Here is a 13,337-nt window from a genome sequence, read left to right as displayed (position 1 = left end):
GTCACACAGAGCACGTTGGGGCGTGAAGGAGGCAGAGGGAAAGCTAACAAGGCACAGGCCTTCCAGGCCTTCCCTCCCAGCAACATAGGAAACACAAAAGCCTTTGTGGGAGTGGAGGGAGAGGTTAGCCCTTGTCACCACGCAGCAGGAAAACACAAAATATTTGGGCTTTGATGGAGCAATTCAGAATGAAGGGGGCAAACATTTACCATAAGGGAAAAGCAACAAGGAACTGAAGCTCAGTCAGCTGAGTTGGGCTTTATAACGAGGACTTCTGGTGGCATTTTACATCCTTTTAAAGGGTTGGCTAAAAATTAGCACCATCATATAAGAAAGATAAAAAAGTATCAGAGAGTACCCAAAGGAGGAACATGGAGATGGAGAAGGGTCTGGAGGGGAAGGGTCTGAGGAGCAGCTGAGGGCACTCGGCTGGTTCAGCTGGAGCAGAGGAGACTGAGGGGAGACTCCTCGGGGGCTGCAGCTCCTCCCGAGGGGAGGCGGAGGGGCAGGGACTGAGCTCTGCTCTGGGACCAGGGACAGGACCCAGGGAAGGGCTGGAGCTGTGCCAGGGGGGTTGGGATGGATCTCAGGGAAAGGTTCTTCCCCCAGAGGGTGCTGGGGCACTGCCCAGGCTCCCTAGGGCAGTGGGCACGGCCCCAAGGCTGCCAGAGCTCCAGGAGCGTTTGGACAACGCTCTGAGGGACAGGGTGGGATTGTTGGGGTGTCCTGGGCAGGGCCAGGAGTTGGGCTGGATGATCCCTGTGGGTCCCTTCCAGCTCAGGATATTCCAGGATTCTGTTGAAATTCAAGGGACCTGGCCAACCCCATATTTCCTTGTGAAACCAGAGCATGGCTCTTGTTTTCCCTAAAGGTCCTTCAGTGCAGTGGCAGATGAAGGTGGGTTGGGGACAAGGCAAACAATGGAGCTGGTGCATCCTGGGGCCACAGCCCAGCCTTGAGCATGGCAGTATTTTATTTCAGTGAGACTTCAATACCTACCTAATTAAACATTCATTAGAATCATGGAATGGTTTGGGTTGGAAGGGACATTAAAGCTCATCCTGTTCCATCCCCTGCCATGGGCAGGGACACCTTCCACTAGCCCAGGTTGCTCCAAGCCCCGTCCAGCCTGGCCTTGGACACTTCCAGGGATCCAGGGGCAGCCACAGCTGCTCTGGGCAACCTGGGCCTGGGCCTCCCCACCCTCACGGCCAAGAATTCCTTCCCAATCTCCCATCTCACCCTGCCCTCTGGCAGTGGGAAGCCATTCCCCTTGTCCTGTCCCTCCATCCCTTGTCCCAAGTCCCTCTCCAGCTCTCCTGGAGCCCCTTTAGGCACTGGAAGGGGCTCTCAGGTCTCCCTGGAGCCTTCCCTTCTCCAGGATGAACAATCCCAGTTCTCTCAGCCTTTACTCACAGCAGAGCTGCTCCATCCCTCTGATCAACTTTGTGACCTCCTCTGGTCTTTCTCCAACAGTTGATATAGTTGATATTCAGTAAAAGTGAGAAACTTAAAGAGAAAAGACAATTCATAGAGTGGGGGGTGTGCTGGGTTAAAAGTAAACTGGTAGGAGAAGTGAACCCAGCTCACGAGAGACCACAAGGCAGAGTTACAATTTACTAGAACAGATTACAATAAATACAAGGATACAGAGAAAAATCTGGTTTTAACCCTTAAAGACAGAAGTATAACCCAGCACCCTGGGACAAGAACAGAAGGGTGTTCTGAGCACCCCTGGGGGCAAAGGAAAAGGAAAGGAAACCTGTTGGTCCAGATGATGGTCACAGTTGTGCTGAAGTTCTGGTCCTCCTCTGGATCCGACAAGTGGTCCCAGAAGTCCCAAACCCCCAAGATTATATATGCTCAGGTTGAGGTGGGAATGCCCAGGACCTCCCCCAGGGCGGGGAGTTCCACAATGGGCGATTTAACTCTGTGAGTCGTGGGATAACTTTGGAATCTTGGATGGTCTGGCTCCTTGTAGCTGCCTGTTATGCCAGTCCATTGTGGCCCATGAGCAGAGGTGGCCCCTCAGGCTGGCTCTGGAGGGGGTTATCATGGCTGGCTGGTGGTGTGAAAGCAAAGAAACACTCCCCAGCCTCACAGGGTTCTTCAACACCCAGCTGGAAGCTGAGGGGTCAGCTGTGCCCCGGGCAGCTGCTGCAAACCATCCCTTTATTCCCAGTCCATCAGGAATGGCACAGGGGGTACAATACACAGGTTTGGTTATACCCACAGAGTGATAAACCCCTGTAACTAGGACAGGGGGGTTCCCTCGATGTCTTTAACACTGTGATTCCTTCACTCTTGGCAAAACTTGGTCAGGTTTGATGGGAAAAAAGTGTCTTCGTTCCACTCAACACACAAGTCCTGTAGTACGAGCTGGTGGAATGAATTAGAGCTTTAAATACCACCCCATGCCTGGCTCTCACACGGAGCTGGAGGCACAGAGCCAAGGTACAGATTGGGTGAGACACACGCTGGCGTTGAACAGGCTGATTTTCACACCACCCCCTGGAATCAGCTTCGTGTTTGAAGGGTTTTTTTCAAGCATTTAGTGGTATAAATATAGGTCTTGGAGGATTTGTTTGGAGAAAATATAATATGGAAGAGCAAAGGTTTGTTTATTTGAGGAACCTCAATGTAAAATACAGCCTGGGACTGTGCAAGTGGGGGAGGTTGGGTTCTTGTAGGTGCCATCTTCAGTTCTTAAATCTGTAATTCTTTTTATCCATTTCATATCCCAACATCTGTCATATGGAGGTTTTTTCCCTCTGGCACTTTTTCTCCTGATTGAATCATTAACCTTGACATCTTTTGTCTAGAACATTAAGTTAATTTTTTGCCATCATCTGGAATAATTTATGTAAGGACACTTGGTCTAATGAGTTATAACAGTACACTTCAGAATGAGTCTTTCATTTGGGGCATCACTGTATGAGCTGGATCCTTCCAGTCTGTTTCAATGAAATATAAAATGTCAGGTTGTAGGAGCTGAGGTGGCAGAAATTCCAGGTTTAGTCTGGACCTGACAAGGACACCATAGAAACCTCAGTTCTGTTCTGCAGTGCAGCTCAAAGGAGGGCTGGGATCCTCTCAGCTGATAAGGATGAGGTTCAACAATGTGGCAGGTCCTGCCCTTGGGTCACAACAACCCCCTGCAGCACTCCAGGTTGGGGGGACAGAGGCTGGAAAGCTGGGAGAGACCTGGAGGTGCTGTTTGACACTGGCTCAGCATGAGCCCAGGTGTGTCCAGGGGGCCAAGAAGGCCGAGGGCACCTGGCCTGGACCAGCCATGGTGTGACAGCAGGACCAGGGCAGTGACTGTCCCTGTGCTGGCACTGCTGAGGCCCCGCCTCAAATCCTGGGGGCAGCTCTGGGCCCCTCAGGACAAGAAAGACCTTGAGGGGCTGGAGCGTGTGCAGGGAAGGGAACAGAGCTGGGAAGGGGCTGGAGCAGCAGGAGCAGCTGAGGGAGCTGGGGGGGCTCAGCCTGGAGAAAAGGAGGCTCAGGGGGGACCTTCTGGCTCTGCAACTCCCTGACAGGAGGGGGGAGCTGGGGGGGGTCGGGCTCTGCTGCCAGGGAACAAGGGACAGGAGGAGAGGGAACAGCCCCATGTTGTTCCAGGAGAGGTTTAGATTGGATATTAGGGAATATTTCTCAATGGAGAGGGTGGTCAGGCACTGGCACAGCTGCCCAGGGCAGTGGTGGATTCACCACCCCTGGAGGGGTTTAAATGACACACAGATGTGGCACTTGAGGCCATGGTTTAGTTTTGAACATGACAGTGCTGGGGTAACAGTTGGACTCAATGACTGACTTTTCCAACCTAAGTGATTCCATGATGCCTTGTAGTCCTCCTGCCCCTCCTTCCAAAGGTGATAAACTTTTTTATCCCTGAGTTCCAGACAAAGCTCTTTGTTCAGCCAGGTCAGTCTTCTTCCCCCTTTATATTTGTAGCTGAATTTGTACTTGCTTTCCCATCCTGAGAGCACTTGCTGAGCTACCCATGTATTTTCCATGCCTGGATTCCCTGCTATCTTGCTTTTGTTCCCTTTGACATCTTTAACCTACTTGTAGATCCAAATAAACACCATTTCTTCGAGAATCTTAAAACCGGCGTTATTTTAACGGGGGATGTTCTTTCCTAAGGCTAGTTGGGACATGACCTATCATTTTAGGCTTTCTCTTTCACTACCTTTCATCTGGGGGAAAAAAAAAAAAAGAGGGGAGATTTTTTTTACTCTGAATTTTACTACTCTCCGAATGCAAACAGCTCGAAGGTCCCTGATGTTTTTTCCCAGAAGCCTCGTCTCGTTTTTCAGGAGGATCCATAAGTCCAACATCCAACCTGCTGCTGGTGGTGCCGGGCCCACGCTGGCACGTCCATCCCACGCCGACGGGTGGGACAGATGGGCACAGCTCGGTGCCACAGAAACCTCGTGTTGTGGTTTGGCTTCGGTTCCTCCTCCTCTCCCAGTCCCTCAGCCTATTTTTAACTCACAGTGGGCTAAAACTAGAACTTCCAACGCGGCTCCTTCCAGGTCTGGTTCAGCTCAAAGTGGGTCTGACAAAGCAGGGAGAGGCAGGTTGGAGTCTGAGCCATCAGATGACACCAGACTTGATGATCTGCCAAAAGACTCACAGAGTGTTTGTGCAAAGGTTGGACTTGATGATGTTGGAGGTCTTTTCAGCCTTATGATTCCACATCCCAGACTGCAATGTCACATGGAGATCTGGGGGGGTTAAGTGACAATCATCCACAGTGCAAATAGCAAAACCTGTGAGTGTAGAGCATCACACACATCCATGTGTCCTTATCCAGATCCAATGCCTGAATCTCCAAAGTTTTTTATAGTTTTGCTTCCTTTTCTTCTCGTGGAAATCCTGGAATCACAGGATGGTTTGGGTAGAAAGGGACCTTAAAGCTCATCCAGTGCCACCTCCACGGGCAGGGACACCTTCCACTAGCCCAGGTGGCTCCAAGCCCCATCCAGCCTGGCCTTGGACACTTCCAGGGATGGGGCAGCCACAGCTGACCTGGGCAACCTGTGCCAGGGCCTCCCCACCCTCACAGCCAACAATTCCTTCCCAATATCCCACCTAACCCTGTCCTCTGGCAATGGGAAGCCACTGCCCCTTGTGCTGTCCTTCCAGGCCCTTGTCCAAAGCCTCTCTCCATCTTTCCTGTAGGCTCCCTTTAGGTACTGGAAAGACGGTTTCAAGTTGTGCCAGGGCAGGTTTAGGTTGGATATTAGGATAGATTTTTTCATGGAAAGGGTTGTCAGGCACTGGCACAGGCTGCCCAGGGCAGTAGTGGAGTCACCACCCATGGAAGTGTTCAGAAAACACTTGGATGTGGCACTTGGGGACGAGGTTTGTGGTGACCATGGTAGGTGGGTTGATGGTTGGACTTGATGATCTTAAAGGTCTTTTCCAACCTGGACGATTCTGTGATTCCATGAATGTTTATCTCGGAACATGTGCTGTCCACACAGCCCAGCTGGTGCCAGTCTGAGAATAAATAAATACAGAAAGCAAAGCCTTCTCCAAATGTAAATGTTCAGAGAGTCCCAAAGACATTCTGCCCAGCTGTGCCTTTCTTGTAATTAATATATGGACCTTTATTTCTTGCCTCTTGCAGTTCTTATAACAGGCAATAATTCACCAATCACAGCCTTTAAAAATATAAGAAAAACAATCAGTCCGTATTCTGATTTGGATTTTTTCATCTCCCATTTTACATTTTCAGATTTAAAAGAATTTTTGAACCTCACTAAATGAAACAAATTCAGTTCGAAGACTAAGAATGTTCCTAATGTGGGACTGATCCAAGAAAGAAGCAGGAAATGTATTAAAGGCTTCTCTGCCGTTCTTAGTGTTATTTACTTAGGGGATAAAAGCAGAATCAAAAGATGTTTGTTCCTCTCTGGTTGAACATCAATCTGCCTCAGATCACATTACTCTTAGATTTCTGCTCATACAAACAGAAATTAGTCCAAGCAAATCTCTTCTCCCAGAGTCACCAACTCCATTTCTTCTGTTTCAGATGACAAAGCTTGAAAAAAAAGTTGGGGCTAAAACATTTCATTTCTCTATGACCCTTTATTTTGGCTTGTTATATATATTTACTTTGAAATTAGCCACAATGAGGCCAGAGCACCGTACTGTGTATTGAAAAAAGAAGAAAACAAAACTTGAAAGGAAGACAATTCCCTGTTTAGATGCTTCAGCTTAAATACATTTTCAATATCTAGAAGAGGGTTTTTTTATATCTGGAATAGAAGAACAAGATTTACTCGTTTTTTCCCATAGTTTAAAGGAAATCTGTGCAGGTGTTGATTGCACAGGTTTTAATCTAAATGCCACCTGAGACAATTGGTCAGTTATGCAAACAAAACAAGATATTTCTACAAGGAACAGTTTATGTTGGCCCAGTCCTGCCCTTCAGGGATAAAAAGTCACCATCAGGAAACTGTGATGTTCTAAATCCAAATATTTGTCTTGCACTGAATCTTGTTGTGACATCTTTGTCCTGGTTGAGATTTAAGGATTAGGAGGCCCCAGGAAAGGAGTTGCTTCTGCAGATTTTGCCATGGATGAGAAGGAATCCTCCCTCCAATGCTGCTGTTCACAAACTGGCTGAGGCTCTTCTTGCCCCAGTCAAGGGCCAGCTCAGCTGAGACCCACCAGCTGTGCTGGGAAATCAGAGGAACAAAGATCCACAACCCTTTCCAACCAATTCATGCCTTGAGGTCAGCAGGGAAAGAATCCAAAATCACAGTGGATTTTGTTGATGTCATCAGCAATGCAGATAAATAATGATATTTTAACAGAGCACGTCTGGACCCAAGAAGGACAAATTTAGTGCTGGAGGCAAAGCGTGTTCCTTGAACTCCTTTGGGCCATGGCTTTGCACACATGGATGTACTTCCAGTGCTTCTGTCTGGACATATTTATTTCCCTGTCTCAGTACATTTAGTGCTGAAATCTGCTCTGCAGTGAGGAGTATTTAAAACCTCACTGCTGTGTGAAATCCTTACACAAATATAGAATTATTGCAAAGGGGGCCCACATGAATGTTCATTAGGGCACGTACAAGCCATGCACCTGCTGCTCTTCTCTCCTGGGAGAAGGTCCAAGTTTCCTTATGGGGTTTGGGAAAGTCTGGAGAGGAACGAACCAGCTTTGATTCTGTCCCTCTGCTTCGCTCTGGGGAGATCCCACCTGGAGTCTTGAATCCAGCTCTGGGGCCCCAGCACAGGAGGGACTTGGAGCTGTTGGAGAAAGTCCAGAGGAAGCACCAAGGTGATGAGAAGGGTGCAGCAGCTCTGCTGTGAGGAAAGGCTGAGAGAACTGGGATTGTTCATCCTGGAGAAGGGAAGGTTCCAGGGAGACCTGAGAGCCCCTTCCAGTGCCTAAAGGGGCTCCAGGAGAGCTGGAGAGGGACTTGGGACAAGGAGTGGAGGGACAGGACAAGGGGGAATGGCTTCCTACTGCCAGAGGGCAGGGCTAGATGGGAGATTGGGAAGGAATTCTTGGCTGTGAGGGTGGGGAGGCCCTGGCACAGGTTGCCCAGAGCAGCTGTGGCTGCCCCTGGATCCCTGGAAGTGTCCAAGGCCAGGCTGGACGGGGCTTGGAGCAACCTGGGCTAGTGGAAGGTGTCCCTGCCCATGGCAGGGGGTGGGATGAGATGGACTTCTAGATCCCTCCCAACCCAAACTGTTCTATGATTCTTCTCAGACAAGCAGCTGAACCCACATCTCGGTTTTGGGACAAATGCTCTGAGCAGGGGGCTGTCAGTGAAGAGAATGGGAATAAATGCAGTAGAGCAGGGATTGGCCACAGAATAGGATTTCAGGGTCTAAATCCTGTGCAAATGCAGCTTGCAGAGCCTGGGGATGCAGCCCAGGAGAAGGGCTGGCTCTGCCTCTCAGCTGGGGCAGGGTTTGGCACAGCCCCAGGAGTGAGGAGCTTTCCTCCCTAATGCTCCACCGACCACCTCGAGCTCGGGGGAGTTATGTGACCAATTCTCTGGCCAGTTATGAAGAGATTTAATAGCAAAGGAGGCTACAGAAGGATTAGGAATCTTTTGTTCTCTGGCTTCCTGGTTCTGGGCTCAGGTGAACTCATTTCAGTGTGGAACAGCTCTGGGAAAAGCAAGGAAGGGGTTGGTGGGATTGGCCAGCTGGGAACTGTCCTTTCTCTTTAGAATCATAGAATCATAGAATCAATTGGGTTGGAAAAGACCTCCGAGATCATCGAGTCCAACCCTTGGTCCAAATCCAGTCCATTTACTAGATCATGGCACTCAGTGCCACGTCCAATCTGCGTTTAAAATCTCCAGGGATGGTGAATCCACCACCTCTCTGGGCAGTCCATTCCAATGCCTGATTACTCTCTCTGTAAAGGATTTTCTCCTGATATCCACTTAAATTTCCCCTGGTGGAGCTTAAGCCCGTGCCCCCTTGTCCTATTGCTGATGCCTGGAGAAGAGACCAACCCCCACCTGGCTAGAACTTCCCTTCAGGTAGTTATAGACGGTGAGAGGTCACCTCTGAGCCTCCTCTTCTCCAGGCTAAACAACCCCAGCTCCCACAGCCTCTCCCCATAGGACTTATGCTCCAGTCCCTTCACCAGCCTTGTTGCTCTTCTCTGGACCCGCTCCAGCACCTCAATATCCTTTCTGAACTGAGGGGCCCAGAACTGAAACACAATACTCAAGGTGTGGCCTCACCAACGCAGAGTACAGGGGAAAGATCACTTCCCTGCTCCTGCTGGCCACGCTATTTTTGATACAGGACAAGATCCCATTGGCCTTCTTGGCCACCTGGGCACACTGTTGGCTCATGTTGAGCTTCCTGTCAATTAGTACCCCCAGGTCCCTCTCTGCCTGGCTGCTTTCCAGCCACTCTGTGCCCAGCCTGTAGCGCTGCAGGGGGTTGTTGTGGCCAAAGTGCAGGACCCGGCACTTGGCTTTATTGAACTTCATCCCATTGGAATCAGCCCATCTCTCAAGTCTATCCAGATCCCTCTGCAGAGCCCTCCTGCCTTCCAGCAGGTCGACACTCCCTCCCAGTTCGGTGTCATCAGCAAATTTGCTGATGATGGACTCAATCCCCTCATCTAAATCATCAATAAAGATGTTAAAAAGGACTGGACCCAACACAGACCCCTGGGGAACACCACTGGTGACCGGCTGCCAGCTGGATGCAGCTCCATTCACCAACACTCTCTGGGCCCGACCCTCCAGCCAGCTCCTAATCCAGGAGAGGGTACACTTGTCCAAGCCATGGGCTACCAGCTTTTCCAGGAGTATATTATGGGAGACAGTGTCAAAGGCCTTGCTGAAGTCTAGATAGACCACATCCACAGCCTTCCCCTCATCCACCAGTTGGGTCACCTGATCGTAAAAAGAGATCAGGTTGGTCAGACAGGACCTGCCCCTCCTAAACCCATGTTGGCTGGGTCTAATCCCTTGTCCATCCTGAAGGTGCTGTGTGATTGCACTCAGGATGATCTGCTCCATAACCCTGCCAGGCACCGCGGTCAGGCTGACAGGCCTGTAGTTGCCAGGGTCCTGCTTGCAGCCTTTTTTGTGGATTGGGGTGACATTCGCCAACCTCCAATCATCTGGGACCTTCCCAGGGAGCCAGGACTGTTGGAAGATGATGGAGAGCGGTTTGGCAAGCTCTTCTGCCAGCTCCCTCATCACCCTGGGATGGATCCCGTCTGGTCCCATAGACTTGTTAGGATCCAGCTGGCTCAGTAAGTTGCTAACTACATCCTCCTGGAATACAGGAGGGCTATTCATCTCTCTGTCTCTGTCTATCTGCTCTAGAGGCCAGTTGTTCTGAGGGCCACCTGTCTTACTGCTAAAAACTGAGGCAAAGTAGGTGTTAAGTACCTCAGCCTTCTCCTTATCTTTGTTAACTATATTTCCCTCCAAGTCCAACAGAGAATTGAGGTTTTCCTTGCCCCTCCTTTTGCTATTAATGTATTTATAAAAGGACTTTTTGTTATCCCTAACTGAATTAGCCAAATTAACTTCAAATTCCACTTTTCTTTCCCTAATTTTTTTCCTGCATGACCTAGCTCTCTTCGTAAATTCTTCATAAGTAGCCAGCCCTTTTTTCCACAGTCTGTAAACTTTCTTTTTATCCCTGATTTCTTTCAGAACCTCGCTATTTAACCAAGCCGGCCGTCTTCCCCTCCGGCTGGCCTTTTGGCTCACTGGAATAGCCTGTTCCTGTGCGCTCAACATTGCCTGCTTGAAGCATGTCCATCCCTCCTGGACCCCCTTGCCTTTAAGGGTTGTTTCCCAGGGTATGCCCTGAATTAGTTTTTTGAGTAGGTCAAAATCTGCCCTCCGGAAGTCCAGAGTAGAGGTTTTAATGATGGCTCTCCTTACATCCCTGAGGATTGAAAATTCTATTATTTCGTGGTCACTATGCCCCAGGCAGCCTCCAACCACTACATCATCCACCAGCCCCTCTCTGTTTGTAAACAGTAGGTCTAGCGGGGTGTTGTAGATTAGGAAATCAGGGGAATTTTCCTTCCCCCTGCCCCACTCCAAGGTAAAGAAACAGTGAGCGGGGGGAAGGGAGGTTATTAGCATTACTAAAGATGTAGCTAGCCTGGGTTGATTGCCCACTTAGGAGAAAGAAAAGGCTGGGCGGGGAAGCGGAGCAGGGGGAGCCCTGGCCGGGAAGGTGAGAGGGATAGTGTGTGGCTGTCTCGCTGGGTGCAGACAGGCAGTTTGTTGGGGAGGGGGACTGGAGGTTTAGCTCCCTTTTGGCTGTTAATCCGGGGGAGTTCGACCTCTTGTCCTGTTGGCTTTGACCTGCCTGACTGTCCCGCCACCGGAGCTGCTGTGTTTCATCGGAGAGTTTTGCTTGCCCGCGGGAGAGGAGTTTTGGAGACACCACCACTTGAGACTGCAGTGAGTTCTTGCCACTCGAGACAGCGGTGAGTTCCCGTGGGAGTGGGCGGCCTGCCTTCCTTTTTGTCCCCACGGAGACGAGGACACCCCATCTCCTCGGCTTCCCCCACGCGGCCCGGGACCACCCCTCCGGTCCCCTTTCTCCCGCGGGTGACTGCCGGAGCCCACAGCGCCCCTGCCGACCACGACCGGGTACTGCAGGTCCTGCACCTTCCAGCGGCCCAACAGCGCCCCCTGCCGACCACGACCGGGTACTGCAGGTCCTACAGCTTCAGCGGCCCAACAGCGCCCCCTGCCGACCACGACCGGGTACTGCAGGTCCTACAGCTTCAGCGGCCCAACAGCGCCCCCTGCCGACCACGACCGGGTACTGCAGGTCCTACAGCTTCAGCGGCCCAACAGCGCCCCCCTGCAGACCGCAATTAGGACCGTGTTAAAGGACAGAGGAGTATTCTTTTAGACTTGTTGTTGTGGTTGTTGTTGCTGGTGTTGTTTTGTTTTGTGTTACTTTTTTTTTCTTTTTTTTTTCTTTTTCTTTTGTACCAACATTTATATATTTCTTAATAAAGGGTTGTTATTTCTCCTGGTTTTTTTCCACATTTTCCTCAAGTAAAGCCCCCCTTAAATTGACATTACAATTGCAGAGAGAGAGGAGTTTGGTCTACCTCACAACTCATCCTCTTTAGCAAGCAGTCCAGTCTCTTCAGACTGAGACATTTTTGGCGCCCAACGTGGGGCCTGGAAAGAGGAAAGGTGGAAAAAGAATAACTACCCTTTGTGTGAGTTACGCGCTCGTGTGATTGACACGCGTTTTTTGAACTTGTAGGCACCATGATGTTAGGGGTTGTTGCTTTCCTCTGGCATATAACCATGCCAAGATACCTGTCCCACCTGTCAACGTGTTTCAGTTCGGATACTAGTACTTACATTGCAATAAGTACCTTCGAGATTGTGCATTTGATATATGACACGGCAAACTCAGCACCTGTGGTTTTCATCCGGAACATATCTTCAAGGATGCGCTACTGCTCTAGCCTAAGCTGTTTTCTCTGGGGTTTTGAGGATAATAGTACCCATTCTTATGGGGACACACAGGGGAATGCACGCGCCCAACCCTTTATTCAGTTCCCTTTTGGATACAATACAATGGTCTCTGGGAAGTTTAAATCATTTTTAGATATCCGAGACATTTCAATGGTTGGGCTTTTCATCCTAAATTGTGCCACTATAGCATACCTGATATACCAAGCCAAGGCCAAGAGTTACCGAGAAGGCGTTCAGGAGCCTGACCCAGGGGTGGAAAACCTCGAATGGCGTGGGTTATGGGAGGACATGGGTAAATTCCTAGAAAGTTGCTCAGCTCCCATGACATGGAAGCTTACCCTTGAACAACTCCTGAACCCTATAAAAATAATGAAAGCTGTGAGGGAGAGGTGTTGTGATGGATCCATGGAGAAGCAGGTGGTAGCTGCATGTGGGGCCTTAGCCATTGCCTACAGGAAGTTGCTTGGTATGGTGCAGCATTCCCAGGGGAAAGGAAAAGATAAGGACAAGACGCCTAATACCAAGGCGACTCAGGATAAGGCAGAAACTAAGGGCAGACTAAACCAACGGAGGTTGCCACTATCCACAGGAAGAAATGTAAAGCCAAATCAGTTCGCCCAGTTGACGATGATGGAGAGGCAGGGTCCTCACAAGCGGCTGCTCCAGAGCCAGAAATCATCACTGAGTCTTTATCGTATAATAACCTCCGGAATTTACGGGCAGACGTTGCTCGTCGTCCTAGTGAGCCCGTTCTGGCCTGGATGATCCGAGTTTGGGACTCTACAGGTGATGCAGTAAACCTTGATGGCGGTGAAGCGAGGTTCCTGAGATCCATTGCCCAAGATGTGGGTATTGAGGAGGTGTTTGTGAGGGAATCGAAACCCCTGTCTCTCTGGGCACGGCTCGTGGATGGTGTGAGAGAGAGGTTCATTTACAGAGATTCCTTGCAGGCAGATCATTACACCAAGAGTTGGAAGACCATCGAAGAAGGAATCCTACGGCTGAGAGAAATGGCATTGCTAGAAGTACTGTTTGGGGGGGATGGGCAACCTACCAACGATCCTGACAAGGTTAAGTGTACACCACAGATGTGGTGGAGCTTTACACGTATGGGGCCGTCTATACATAAAGGTTACCTGACATCATTAGAGGCTGGGGAGAAGCGGGAACCAGTGATGTCTGTAATAAATAAACTTCGGTTGTACGACAGTATGATCGAAGGACCGATACAGGCCCGCATCTCCTCTGTAGAGACAATAGTTAATGAACTCAAGGAATTAACTACAGGGTTGAAAGAGAGGATTGAGAGAAACAATCTCCATACGGCCCCAGTGAGAACCAGACGCCCCCCAGC

The sequence above is a fragment of the Pipra filicauda genome, unplaced genomic scaffold (assembly GCF_003945595.2).
Source record: "Pipra filicauda isolate LSUMZ 115617 unplaced genomic scaffold, ASM394559v2 scaffold294_size920599_pilon, whole genome shotgun sequence".
In the NCBI taxonomy this organism is placed as follows: Eukaryota; Metazoa; Chordata; class Aves; order Passeriformes; family Pipridae; genus Pipra; species Pipra filicauda.
This window is presented reverse-complemented; position numbering follows the sequence as displayed.